Raw genomic sequence first — 13,136 nt, 5'->3', positions numbered from 1 at the left:
TGCACACAAGCGAGATGGCTCAATAAGAAGGCTGCAGGTTTACCATGCAGAGGATCCTGGGTTTGCTTCCTGCCATTTCGAGTGTTCACATATAGATGTGTTTGTGTATATGGATTTACATGTGTATTTATATATATATTTGAAACTTGACTTTTTATTTTGTTTCTAAATTGGTTTTATTAGCTTATATTTGACACTAGTTCGCCTACTGAAGAGCCTCACATGCTGCCAATCTGCTATTTTATTTATTTATTTAATTATTTATTGGAGCGCTATACAGGACATAGATGATTTACCTTCACTGTAGGTGCCATAACCTGTTCGGTTTTACGTTCTTCCTGAGTTCTAATGCGAGGTTAACCCCTTGTGTACTGCTGGTTACCACACCCTGCTGGGGTGAACAGTTTGAGGTACACTTCCTCAGTGTATTCCTCCCTTAAACTTGGCAGTTTTTGTTTAGGTGCTGCTTGTGGCAGATGTCATTATCTTCCCTGTAAGGGTGCCCTCACCTGCTCGGTGGCAAGCTTTGCCTGTGTTCTTCTGCGACGTGACCCCTCGTATACTGCTGGTTCCACACCCTGCTAGGGTGAGCAGTTTGAGGTACACTTGCTCAGTGTATTCCTCGCTTAAAGTCGGCAACTTTGTTTGTGAGCTGCATATGGCATTGGTGATTACCTTAACTGTTTGTGTGCCATAACCTGCTCGGTTTCAGGTTCTGTCTGAGTTCTAATGCGAGGTTAGCCCCTTGTGTACTGCTGGTTATCATGCCCTGCTCAGGCAAGCAGTTGGAGGTACACTTTCTCAGTGTATTCCTCCCTTAAAATCGGCAGCTTTGTTTTGTATTAGGAGCTACATGTGTCAGTGTCATTATCTTCCCCGTATGTGTGCTGTCACCTGCTCGGTGGCAGGCTTTGCCTGTGTTCTTCTGCAAGGTGAACCCCTTGTATACTGCTGGTTCCACACCTACTAGGGTGAGCAGTTGAGTGTGCACTTGCTCAGTGTACTCTTTTGCTAAACAATATGTTTAGGTGATGCCTGGAACACATTTGCGTTTCCAGAATTGTCAGTAGCCCGGATAGATAAGTAGGTATCAGCTTCTATAAGGGCGGGGTTCGGACCCCTGTGAGGGTGTAACCCCTCTTCTTTGGATATTTTATATTATTTATATTATTTTATTTATTTATTAAGTACTTTAAAGAAAAGTGTGTGTGGAGGTAGTTGTAAACAGACCCATGTGGGGGGGTTGTTCCTTCCTCTCTAGCCATCACTCTGGTGTTAACCTTCGTCTTTTAGTTAAACTTCTGTCACCCTTTACATTAGTTAGTTTCAGGACAACTCAGTCCTTTCCTTAGGTTTTGCTTTCCCCGATAACAATTGCTCCACCCAATACCCGTGCTGATTAAGCTGCAATATTTTTCTCTCAACATGAGGAAGAAAAATATGAGGAGTTATGCCCCTATTGAGGTCTGCAGGGCTTGATGCTCTCTTTAGTGGGTGGTGTGTTTCCCTTACTATTTGCCCCATTATGACATTCATTATACTATGTGGACTATTGGTGGAGACAAGGTCAGCTTGTGGGTATCTGTTCAGTTTTGTTGCAAGGCAAGTTGGGCAACCATGTTCTAATTGGATGGAGTGTTTGGAAACACTTGTTGGTATCAGAGGGAAGAGTTGCCAAATAATAACTTTCTGGCGCCGGCCCCATGGTTTTCCTCCCAAGGCTTGTCTGTTTTCAGCTATCCGCCTAGCAGTGTGTTACAATTTTTCCTCTGCTCGAGGAGTACAAGCAGGCTTCTGTACCCTCAAGAGAGTTGTTTAGCCTCTTTCTTTATATATATATATATGATATATATATCATGCCCGTAAGCATGACCCACACACAACGCGTTTCACGCTCAACTGAGTGCTTGGTCATGTGATATATATGAATATTTTTTTCTACAGTGCAGCGAATAGAGTACTGGCTTTCAGATCTGTACTGAGCCTACTGATGCAGGTTCCTAATTCGGGAGGGTCTAAATCAGTCTTTCATCCTGCTGAGATCGATAAGTGAACACCTCACATCACGCACCGTTGGTAGTAGTGATGAGCAACACTCGTATACCTGAGGGTTTGTAGCACTATATAAGTGCTATTTTGCTCTAGGCAATGTGCTTAATTTTTTCCTTCCCCTGATCCCCATAGTGACCAGTCAGCCTCACATGCATAGCGAGACTCAGACCTCAGTGTTTGAAGGGACAGTGGTCCCAGTATTCTTTCACAACCTTTCATTTACGGGGCATGATAATTATCCCAAAGTCCCTTTCCCCCTCATTCCCCTTCCCGCCATCCTTGGGGGAGATTGCATCATAAAACTACACCTCTTGGAGTAACACCTGATGGTTTCCGTTTTTCCTTTTACAGGAGTTCTGACTCATGAACAGTGCAGACTCGCACTGAGCATTTCCCTCCCGTCAGTTTACTTTCCTTTGCGCTACTTCCTGGTATTTCACTACGTTAAGTGGAGCCCCCCCTTCCACTGTCAGGGGGTTGGTTAGAAGTGTAAGAGTGTATTTATTTTAAGGGTGTAAAAGCGGGGCTTTAGTGTGGTCCTCAGGGTAGCCTTCTTCTGGGTTGCAAGGTTTTTCCTTAGATAAGTGGGGGGGGAATTTCTCCTCCTTTGGGAAGGCACAATATCCCTTGGTGGGATAGAGGGGTCTGGGAGTGCTGCTTATCTTCCATCCAAGTTATTACGGCCCTCTATCACAAGGCGTTCCAACGTCTCTATGTTAACTATCTCAGAAGGTGAATGTGAGTGCGATCTCCAGAGGGCTGGGATAAACATTTAGTTATTGACTTGTTTCTCCTAGTCTCCTGCATGGCAGGTAGACCTTTTGGTTTTTCACAGGAGATTGTTTTGCAATAAGGTGCCAGCACAGGGTGCTGGGGGCTTCAAGGTTCTTCAGATTGGCTAGGGTAGAGGTTAGTCTTCTTCTGGTGAGCAACTTCATTTTTAACTGTTTAGTGATCAGTTCTTTGCAGTTTAGAGTCTTTGCTAAGACTATGGAATTTAGTGGTCCCCCTTCGGTTAGTTTATGATCCTCTAAGGGATTATTTCAACCATGGAGGAGGGAACAAGTTCCAAACACCTGGCACATCTACAAAGGGATTCAGATATCACTATGATGGTAGCGATTGGATGTAACATACATTTTTTCTCCTTACCAAGTTCGGTCTCTTAGGGGTCAGGTTTTTGTAAATATCTTCCTTTTGTCAGGGTAGCAGAGTCCTTCTTCAAGAGCTCGGGAGATCTGTTGGTCTCCGTCTTGGCGGTTTGGCAGGTTTAACTTTTCAGGTGGGGCCCCTCTCTTTCATTCTGCTTCTACCTCCTGAAGACATGCCTTTCTTCGTATACACATATGTTTGGGGACAATTGTAGGTTAAGTCTATTGCTTCAGCTCCGCTCAGGATAGGTTGTCCTATTACAAATTAATAAAATGACCTTTTACTCCCATTTTGCCTTTTATAAAGATTTGTCTTTCCCACTTGGTTCCCCAGTGTAGTTATGTGACATGTCCTGTTTCTAATACGATATCTTCCCTTAACGCATGGGATGGAACCAACAAAGCTTTCACCCCCTAGGGTGTATTTTTCTTTATCTCCAGGAGAGCTAAGTGTTTATCTTCTTTTATTTGCTACCTAGGTTCCCAAAGATGGTATGAATTTAAGTGTTTTAAATGTTTGATTGGACAACAGGGAGTTTATTACTCTGATGGGTTTTTTCCAAACCTATTAGTACAGGGAAACTTTGTTCAGTGTATTTCCCCTCTCTTTAAACCAGTTGGTTTTGGTGGCCTGTAAGGAATGCTGGAATTGGCACATCCTCTAGTTGTCTTTCTTGCAGTGTATTGGGCTATGCCTTATAAGACAGTTATTCGGCCGGACTAGCCTTGGGCAATACTCTTGTGGTCAGCTGATTGATCAAATGAAAACATTTTAAAACATTTTTCTCCTATTATTTTTATTATATTGTCACTATTGTATTGATCATGTTGTTCTAATGGGATGCAAGGGCTTCAAACTTGCATAATATGAGCCTCCTGTCTTGTCATAGAATGGCTAATCCCCCACACTAATGTGAGATGGGGGTTTAGATTCTTTTAAAGACAAGGAGGAGAGAATTATACCACCCACCCACCCTTGATATGATATGGCTGTTATGGCACGCATATACACAGGTGTTTCAAGAGAGAACATTCTTGGTTTGTTGTTTTTCCCATACACCCACCCTTCTTGCTTGTTGTTCTTACAGCTACAAGTTGAAGGTTCTGATCAGGAGTGTGGATCACAGTTACAAGACGTGGAGTGCATGGTACAAGAGCTTCGCTGGATTTGTCGTCATCGTTTATCATCTGATCTGTGCAGTGGACGTCTGGTTCAAGACAGCTACAGAAGGAGGAGTTGGGATTAGAGTAATAGACTTATATAAGGAAGGGTCCCTGCTCATTGGTCTTATTGGAGCTCCATTTCTTTAATCAATGGAAGACGAAAAGGCTGTGTCTAGGGCTTCCAGTCAAACCACACATCTTTGCCAATTGCTTGTATAGCAGAGAAGTGGCGTGGAGCGCAACTTGCATTTCCGCCACCTTCCTTCCTCTGCGCCATAAAAATACTCCAGCATTTGCGCAAGTATGGATTTTCATGCTGGCGCAAATGCTGGCGATCCCGATGGGGTCTGCCAGATTTACGCACCAGCATAAAGCAGGCGGACCCCACTGGGATTCATCATACATGCTACCTGCCATGCTCTCATGGCAGGCAACGTCTACAATTACAGTTACACTCTCCCTGGCAAGCTTGCATGTCAGGGAGGTTTTAATTTCAGTTGGGAACAACGCTCAACATTGCGTGTAAGCATGGCAAGCACCGCTCTCAATGAAAAGGAAACGCTGCCTTGCATGCAAGAACGGCAAGCAGCATTTACTCACTTTGCACGAAAGGGTGCAAAAGTGCAGAGCAAAAGGGGGCGTACACATGAGTATGCTGCTTTTTGCCCTGCATTTTTGCACGCTGACATTTAGAGCTTGTGTTCCTTAAAAACCCAATTTGACGATGGGGAGCCGTTGCGTTTGCACTGCAATGTAAACGGCTCCCTGCCAACAAATGTTTGTCATTTGCACGTGGGTTTTACTCACTCCTCGGTCAAATCCTAACTAAATGGGCCGGCAGCACTTACTTGGTAATGTGCAAGATACTCTAGTCTAGTCGGCCTCACCAACCTAACTCAGGACTGGGCCTCAATCCTAATTTTTGTGGCATGTGAAATCAGTGGAAACCTCCCAAAAGTGAGGCGAGCACAGGTTCAGAATGCAACATGTCAGCTGAAACCCAGTGACTGACTTTATATGGTGTGCTTTTTGCAGGCGATTAATGTCAGAATGTCCTAGCTGAGGAAATATAGCAGTATAAGGATCGAACTGGCAAAATAGTGTGGCATCACTTTAAGAAGCAATGTCCAATTAACCACAGACCATCTTACCTACCCAACTACTAACATATTCACTCAATACACCACATATGGGAGTGAGAGACATCTTACAGTCTAAGCTTTTCTACATCTCATGCTACCTCTCGACTTACCAACATGCTGACTTACAGCAGAAAGGAGACCAGGCAAGAAAGGGCAGGAAAAAGACAACTCTTTTGGAAACAGCATAAGGCTCACATGTAATCAGTAGACACATGCCCTACAATGTGCCCCAACCTGGGAGGTCATTGAACAATCTCCCACCTCCAACTATAAGGATCACACAAAACTAACAGAAACGCTCCACCAAAGCACACCACATCACAAAGGACTGGCACATCCATGCAACAACTATGCAGGATCCTGGAACTAGCCATGTGCCAGCCAAATACGGAGACCTAGAACAACCCAGAACTATGTAACGAGGTACCATGTCAATGAAGGGACCACCAACAGCCCCTGCCCCATACATAGCCACTAACACAGAGGGTAGGAAAAACCTCACCGACATGACTCAGAAATGCACACAAGCAGCACCAACATGGGACACAAAGCGAGAGAATAAGATTCATTACCACCCGGACAAGGGGCCTCATTACGAGTTTGGATCTAGCCATGCCCTTAATAAGGGCATGGTTACCCCTGTACCTGGGTCCGGGTTCCCTGAATGGGGAAATACCGGGCCATTCCGACCTTGGAGGGCTTGGTATTTCCCCATTCAAGGAACCCGGACCCGGTCCATCCCAATTCCCATTTGAGCCCCCATAGGGATCAATGGGAATATGGAGCATGCTAACAACGGGGGTTCCCAGTCAATTGGTCGAAAAAATTTGGTCGACAGGACAATTGGTCGACACCATTTGGTCGAATGCCAAATGGTCGAATTTTTTTTTTTTTTTTTTTTACACTTTTTTTTTTTTTTTTTTGGGGGGGGTCCCCCCCCCCAACCCCCTTTTTTTCTATTTTTTTTTTTTCGACACACGAAAACCCACAAAACACATATATATATAAAAAAAAAAAATTCGACCATTTGGCATTCGACCAAATGGTGTCGACCAAATGTCCTGTCGACCAGTTTGCTGTCGACCAATTGACTGGACACCAACAAACGGGACCGTTAATGACAGGCCTGTAATTAGCATGCTGGGCCGCTCGCGGGACCCGCTAAACACGTCTGGTAAAACCAGGCGTTCTGAGCGGGTCCTGCGAGCGGACCTCATAATGGGGCGTTAAGGGGTTAATGGCTCTGGGACCTTTACCGGCGCTGAAGCCAAGAGCGAAGGCTAAAGAGGCAGAGAGATCACTCTGTACACAAGGAGAACCTCAGAACGGCAACAGCCCCATCTATCAACATCTGGTAGCCATGTTTTTTACTGCAGAAAATGTCCACAGTTTTGTACTGACTTTTTGCTGGATAATGCAGTGGGGAGGTTTGGGTGAGGAAATATGGAATGAAGGAGGGTGCAGATTGGTTGGGGACAATGGGGTATTGGCTATGCATTTTACAGCAAATAAAACAGTTACAAATGTGCAGTGAAAATATGGTGTGGTAAAAACACGTGAAACAGGACATCTCACTGTATGAAGCACTCCTCCTCTACCTTAATTTCAACCACCAAACTACCCTTTCATAAACTCATATACAATACCACCTACAGAAAGCGGACCCTATTGATAACCTCCAAGTGGAACATGAGCATCTAATTACTCTTGGTGATTTCAAAAACTGGTTAAAAGAATAAAATGAAATACCTGCCAATTTTTCATCTCCTGCAATGGCCAGGTTCCACCTTAAGCAAATGGTCAAAGAGGCCACATGTTCTGACGGCACACACTGAATCCAGTTTTCTACGAAGAAGGCCTGACGAGTACAGCCTCACCTTTCTATTTCTGCAGAGCAACCACCTTATGGTAAATTGTGTTATCGATGCAACAACTCACAGGCACCCTACTCACAGAGGGCACGCCTCCATTGTCAGGAGAAGATGGAAACCCCTCCAATCAAAGGAACTTGACATATTTATACAGGACGAGAAGCTATACACATCTGCACAGACATTATGCTTCCAGAGGAAAGAATAGAGATGCTCTAAAATTTGATTTTGGAAGCCCTCGATATCTCTACACCACTGAAACTTGTCCTTCCTTCAGAAAAAAGAAGTTTAGCCCGCTGTTTTGAATCAGTAAGAAAACAAACTGAAAGCTGGAACAATCTTGGAAGTAATACTGCAGCCCGCAAGTTAAAACAGCATTGCAGCGATGGATCTGATTTTACAAAGCAGCAATCTTAAAAGCCATGCAACTACACTTCACCAAAAGCATTAGAACAACACCAGTGGCCCCATCATGAGTTGGGCCTTAGCCCTTAAATGTGGCGGTAACGCTATTACTGCTGCTTTTAAGGGTTGACCCAATCATGGGTCGGGTGGTAAGTGGGAGTTTTACCTTTGCAGGAGGTATAAATGTCCCCCTACTACCTGTTTTAGTCATTTCTGCTGCTGTTACTGCTGGCGCAAATACTGCCGCTGGTAATAGCACCCCCCGATCCTATTGGGTCCAATGGGCCCAATGGGGAATGGGAATTTACCACTGTACCGCTACTCGTGATGGGGCACTAATAGCGCCAGACCGAGTAGAGTTAATGTTATTTGTGCTGGCGGTATCCCGGCAGTTTTACCGCTGGGTTACCACCAGACTGCTGATGAGGGCCCTGATTTGGAGAAGGGCATGTTCAAAATCATCAAATATATCAGAAGCTCTAGCTCTTGTAGCAAAACTTCCACAACCTCCCAGAAACCAAGTGACAATATCACCAATAACTTCCAAAAGAAGGTGAACAATATACAGCAAGCAGTAAATGCAGACTAAATCAACAGAAACTATGATTCTCTACTCAATAAAAACCCAATCAAAACTTTGCCCTTCAACCAATTCAAGCCGATCATTAAAGGTGATTTCACTAAACTGGCAAAAGAGAGCAACAAAGCAGGCTCCCCAGTGAGCCACTGCCCACAGGCATCTACAACTAGATCCTCTCTAAACCAAAAAACAGCTCCCTACTTTCAGAAAGTCATGAACTATTACTGGAACAGGCGTTTTAGCAAGACAACCAAGAATAAACCACTCCTAAAAAGCACATAACATAACAGGTGCATTTGTAAAGCGCATGTTCACAAGCAAAAGGGCGTCTCTGTGCCATTGACAGATGTTTATTGTTACCCAGTTCAATGTAATCATTTTATCGACCTCAGAAGGATGAAGGGCTGAGCGGACCTTCCAAGATTCGAACATGTGACCATGAAGTCAAACACAGGCCCCAGTTGTGGATGTATTATTCAGTCCACTGAGCCACAGAACTCGTTATAAACAGAAGAAACCCAAATGACCCCACTAACAACCAGCCAATCAACATACGTTACCCAGCTAAAATCTTATAACACCGTATAACCGCTAAGTGTGTTGTCGAATTCTAGAACATGTGGAGTCCAACAATATCCTAGACCACACAGCAGTAAGATCCAGTCCAATACATGGAATGGAATCTGCTCTTGTTTCATTTGGGACAACCTTAAAAACTCAATATGGAGGCTAACATCCCCTCAGCCCTCATACTCCCAGATATCTCAGTGGCTTTGACACCATGAATGAGGCATCATTAAAAAAAGGAGACTTGAAATTGTAGCTGTAGACAACACAGCACATGACTACAGTGGATGAGATCTTTCCTCATGAACCGAACAGAAACCAGCCTGACTTCCCCCTTTCAAATATAATTCACACACTATATATACCAACCCCCACTTATAAGGTTCATTAAAATCATGGATTCACTTCTTAGAACTACTCAGAGGACGCACAAACCGTGAGGATAGTAACACATTCCCCCGATCAACATTCTCCCACAAGTGAGCAAATGGATGACATATAAGATCTTTGGGTTTTGGTCTAGCGTAGGTGGATGCTGACGGTAAGACAGTAATCATCAAGTAGAACAACAAAATCTACCCTGAGAACTTAGAGTGTCTTGCCCCTCTTGGAAAAGTGAAAGATAACATTAAACCAAACAAACAACCTGGATTTACACCGAAACTAGGCAAATCATGCTCTGAACTCAGGAAACTCTGACACAGATGTTATGTTTGTTAATGATATGTTATGTTGATTTATACCGCGCACCGCTACCATCCAGCTGCAATCTCCAGGCATGACAGTAAAATAAGGTGATTTCTACTGATGACTGCCTATAATTATCTTCAAACAAAGTACTGCTATATAAGAAAGCATTTTATTCTTTCAAAATCAATCAAGCTCTAAAAAAGCAATATTTCAAACATTACGGCTCCTGGAAAACCAAGCACTTCCTAAACCTTCTAACCCAGTTTTCATTGTTTGGCTCCACGAAATTCTCCTGTCTATGGAAAACAAAACCGGCCAAATCCATGGCTCAATTGGCTCTCACGCCGCTTCTCTTGAATCTGATCTTCTTGTATTCGATCATTTCGCTTTTTGCCAACTTTTAAATTAGCTCAAGTTTACATCATAGCAGGTTTTCACTCTGGCCTCATCTATTTTTGTGCTGGCAAACCAATACCCATTGTTTATTGTCCAAGATTCCATCGAAACTGTCCTCCCACACCTGGTACAATTTATTAATACCTCTGTTGCATCTGGGTTTGCCCACCTCCATTAAATCTATCTTGAATCACTCCTCTTTTAAAAAAAATCCTCCTTTGATCCTCACATAGCTGGCAATAATCACCCCATACCTAATGATTCCCATCTCACTACACAGACACTGCTCTCCTCGATGTTCTAGGGAACCTAATCTGCAACTTGGACAACAGCCATTTGTCTCTATTAATAATGCTTGATCTTTCTGCTGCATTTGACACAATGGACCACCAGGTTCATTTACAGAGACTTTCTTCTTTTGCCTCTGACTCTGCCCTCCATTGGTTTCCTTCTTTAATTACGGACCGCAGGTTCTGCGTTACCTTGGACGGTCTGGTCGCCGACATTGTTGACTCCATCTATGGTGTTTCCCAGAAGTCTGCTTTGCTACCGGTGCTGCTTAATATTAACGTTAAGACATTCAGTGACTTACTACACTGGACATTACATTTCATTGTTACGCAAATTATTTTCAATTATTCTTTCAACTTGCAGATTGCCGACTTTCAGACAATAAAACATTGCCTGATAATCTTAGAAATTGAGTCCGGGATGCAGAACAACTGGCTTGGTCTTAATATTACCAAAACCGAGTGGATGATTGTACATCCTTGTTGCTTGCATCAGGCTTTAAATTCATTCTCAATATTCTTCTTTACCGTTAGAGTTCTCTGACATTACCATATTAAACAAAGCTGAATCTCTGAGAGTGTGTTTTGACATTGTTCTTGTATTTTCTAGTCTAATCAACCAAATCTGTCAAGCAGCAGTTTCCATCCAACTTGAAGAGGATAAATAGCAACTCTAAGGCACTAAAGGGGGCACTTGATAGCTGAGCTGCCAGAGGAAGCCAGCCTCCAAGGGGCCAAAAGGGGGTGGGCTCTTCTCTATAAATTGTCACTGCTGTAACCCGCGTGGGCAATGAAACAGAGGAGCGCTACAGATGTGTCTGTTCTGAAAGGAATCATCTAGCAAACCTTCCAGGGCTGGAACTCCTGAGTAGCCTTCTTGACTGGCATACACTCATTCCACCTGGCTGAACGAGGCAGTGAATGACAACCATGAATCGCTGCGGATGTCAACAAAATGTACCCACCGCAAGGATTGACACCCATTGTTACGATTCCCTGAGGGATTTATGATAACTAAATCCCCATCCTAGCTTCTGAGGAAACAGTCAGGGGCTGAATGTCTTGCAGCTCACAGTGGGGCGCCCTAAGAAGGTATGTGATACAATAGGCCATGCAACAATAGCCTGACACAAAGAATTACAAAAGCTCCGGCCCAGGATGCCCTCGCCAAGATATGCTTGGCATGGGACGAGCAGTATAAACTCTAGCTGCTTTGGATGAAGCTCATACCCAGTTGTTAAAAACGATGCAAATACAACAGATGGTACCCGACTGCCTCTGCATGCTTATGTGCTCCCAATAAAATCCGGGAACATTGAAGGTAGCATGTTAACTTTCCTTGAACACTCACAGGCGTTATGTATTGATTCCCCAAACATAAATTACAGAAAGGAATATGTACGGCCCCCACCATGTGTGTGCGCCTGCCAGGCTGTGGTCTCAAGGTAGCCAAATGTCCAATGCGACAGCATTAAAGACTAGCCAGCCTCTAGTCTCTGATAGACATGTAGGGAGACTGCGTGAACAGTAAGAACAAACATATCTTAACCCAGCAGTTGTTACGGCGGGGGCCTAGATCTGGGAATAGAATGTATGTTCCGGTTTCCTCCCTCCGAGAAGCATCATAGATGGAGCATGTGTGGCCACCGGATCAGGGGGATTTAACCCAATTCATAAGCAATCTGGAGAGTGCATCAATCATAACATTCCCCCTCTTGGTTAAGCTTCAGCAAAAGAAGCTGAATGAACATGAATTGAGTCCTACTTTCTTTGACAAATGGCAGAGTGTCCCTTAGTATGCGTTTGATACCAACATGGTAAGGTTATGGGCCTCTCTTGAATGACATCTTCTCTAGGTATTGAATGTGGGAACAGAAGATAAGTGTGTGACGAGGAAGAGACCCTCCACCTGTCAGTGTGCCTCTTCTTTGTGAGGGTTTGCCCATATCATCTGTTGTCACAAAAAACACCACCGATTACCAGGAAACCCCACCTTACCTAAGCCCTCTCTCTGAGTGATGCCGCAACAAGGGGATGAGGCCATTGGCCATCCTGCTGCACCTGCACACTTTTGGAGCTGCTTCAAACAGGCAATGCAAATGAAAACCAGTGATCCAGAACCCTTTTCCAAATAGCCCGTACACACATCCGAATCCTGCAGGAGTGCCCAAGAACAAAAGCCCAGCCCGGCTTAAACCCCTGCCTCCTGGATCTTGTTCAACTTTCTAGCCAACCCCAAAAATGTCTCATTAGAACCTGAAGAACTATTCCTGCATTAATTCCGAAGCCTGCCATGGAGATGCACGGAGGAACTAGCCCCTTGCAGACCCTAGCCAGCGGGGATCCCAACATACTGTTTCCTGTTGGTGGATGAAAGAAACTGGGGGAATGCTGGGAGGCAGGCCACTCTATACAGTAAGTGGATTTAGCAGAGGGGACAGCTTTCAGTAAAGGAAAGCCGGTACAACAAGAAAACAAAAAGACCTGCTATACATAATAGTGTGGGAGGTGGAATACACGTAAGCATGTTAGTACTATACGAGGAGGAGGGATTGGTGGCAATAGGAAAGCTCTAGCCTGTGGTACGTTGCATTGCAGTGCTGGGCAATATCAATGTTAGCAGCCCTCTCCTTATGTGGGCTCTCTATTCAGTGAAATGGACTCGATCCCTGTGTGTTTGTAAAAAGGGCTTTTGCCTTTGCATGTTTTATTATAGACTCTTTGGCTAAGGAAAGTTATATGTATGCGAGTTGCAGCTGTTTTGTATATTTCTCTGTAAATAAGGAAGTGCATCGAAAATCCAAATTTCAGTATTGCTGTTCAACGCT

General features: G+C 44.1%; 1 protein-coding gene across 1 annotated transcript in view; it reads right to left on the bottom strand.

Moving 5' to 3' along the window:
- Positions 1-13,136, bottom strand: part of CDH22 (cadherin 22) — a 2,717,439-nt gene that overhangs the window by 37,725 nt on the left and 2,666,578 nt on the right. The gene's annotated exons all lie outside the window — the stretch shown is intronic.

Source organism: Ambystoma mexicanum, chromosome 3p (genome assembly GCF_040938575.1).
Source record: "Ambystoma mexicanum isolate Mex_15411 chromosome 3p, UKY_AmexF1_1, whole genome shotgun sequence".
Lineage (NCBI taxonomy): Eukaryota > Metazoa > Chordata > Amphibia > Caudata > Ambystomatidae > Ambystoma > Ambystoma mexicanum.
The sequence above is the reverse complement of the archived record's forward strand: the minus strand, read 5'-3'. Positions and strand labels throughout refer to the sequence as shown.